Below are 2,242 nucleotides of genomic sequence, written 5' to 3' on the forward strand. Positions count from 1 at the left end.
ATAGCTTAGGTCAAAATACAATAAGCTCAATTATCTATTTTATTAATTAAATTCTTACATTAACATCCCAAATCGCGATTGGTCATGTGCAGGTGGATTGAACCCATTAATCAATGATCAAATCTCATTGAAGGTGCGCATAAAACAATTTTTTATATCTTAATCATGAGGGCATTACCAATAAATATATTCCATATAGGACAAGTGGAAGAGGGTGGATCCTAGGGTTTCTTAAAATATCATATATCTTATTATTTTACTATAATTAAAAAGTGTCGGAAAGCCGATGAAGGATGCTTTTATTAATTCTTTTTTCAATTTTATAATTGAATCATTTGTATAATATAATAATAACATATAATATACTATGCAATAACGTGTACTTTTTTTTGTTTTTCTTTTTGGAATAAAATATAGCGTCTACTTTATTTTAGCTTTAGAAAAATGTTATTTGCTTTGATTTGCATCACTCTTGTATTAAAATAATACCCCTTTCTCTTGTCCAAGAGATGCAAAATTAAATATTATTTTTTATTGGAGGATTATTTAACTATTGCCTAAGGCATCTTTGTGCATGGATGTATACATGCTTTTGATCACTATGACATATGGTGTATTTGTTTTCTTTTGTTGTATGTTCAAGTTACTTCAGATTCAACCTTTTATTCAAGTAAAAGGGGAAAATAAAGAAAAGAGAGGAATAATATTATTCCCAACCCCAATATATATTTTTTTTGTTTATTTAATTTTGTCACCAAAAGAAGATAGACTGTGGGACAGGCTTTGCCCCCGTATAATAAATAACTAAAATTATTTAAAACTAAAAAAAAGCCTATGTATCATGTGGACTGAATGGAAGGCAGATACTATATATTTGAATTAAAGAATGTAATCCGCAACTCAAATTAATTTTATATGTTTTTTTGACCCAATGGCCTACAATCGAGTTCCTTTTTCTAGAAGAAATAACTAAATGTTTCTACAGGTTTTCTCGTATATTTTGATTATTTAATTATAATAAGATGATAATGTTATTTGACTATAGCGGTATATAATTCGTTCATGGTGACACATAAAAAAATTTTAATTTTATGATAAAAAGAAAATTAATATACATATTAAAATTCAGTCAAAATTATCTTTATATATTTATGCATAATAATTAATTTATGATCTACATATATTTTGGTATAAAAAAGGTACTTATTCTAAAAATTTATTTTTGGTAATTAGTAATTGAGTCAAAAGAGGGCTTCAATGTATTTTTAGTAGTTACCAATTATCAAAAACAAAGAGTTTACAACTCTTAATTACAATTATAAATGTCATTTAATTACAAATTTTTCTTTAATTAAAAATACTTTTATAAATGTTTGGTTATTATATTAACGGTAAAATAAGTGTCAATAAAATATTGTAGATAGGGTTTCTGCCTTTTTTTTTTCTTTTACAATTAACTAGCTTTCAAATATATTTTGATTTTTTTTTTTACCATTGTTAGACTCATTCTTAAATTATCTTTTTTATACAATTATTAATTATAAGAATGCTAAAACTTTTTATAATAATTAATTGTTTATAAAAAAAAGTACACAATTAAATTCAGAATACTAAATAGTAAATACCTTTTAAACAATTAGTAACTATAAAAAATCTATTAATGGTCGTCAAAATTTATATTTTCTTTTGTGTATATTGATTCTATTCTATTCCACAATCTTATATAGAATTATAGACGAGGTATTACAAAATTACAAGTCTGATATAGTTTTTATTTATAAGTGCGAAATAATGATTACCTATTAATTAATTTTTAGAGTTGAATTAGGACTATTTAATTTGATTATAATATTCAAACTCATCTGATTCAAATTAATTAATCTATTTACAAATATTCAATTCTAAAAAGCATAATTTTTATACTATTTATAAATACAAAAAATTTCTCATCAACCCTAGTTTGGACTTGCTCAATTCCAATATAGTTGTCATAGAAAGCTTGGAAAAGCCTGAAAATTCATATTTTTCTAACCATGTGTCAAACCAAAACAAAGAAAGTGTTGCCACCTTCGCCAATGTAATATGTATAAATAACAAATATAATTCGTTCGTAAATAATAGGTAAATAATCAAAATTTCGTTCTTAAAAAATTATTCATTTTTTAAATTATTTTTTAAAAGTTTTTTAATTAAATTTATTATTTAAAAATATTAAATTAGTCATATTTTTGTTATTTTTATT

The sequence above is a fragment of the Arachis ipaensis genome, chromosome B02 (assembly GCF_000816755.2).
Source record: "Arachis ipaensis cultivar K30076 chromosome B02, Araip1.1, whole genome shotgun sequence".
NCBI lineage: Eukaryota > Viridiplantae > Streptophyta > Magnoliopsida > Fabales > Fabaceae > Arachis > Arachis ipaensis.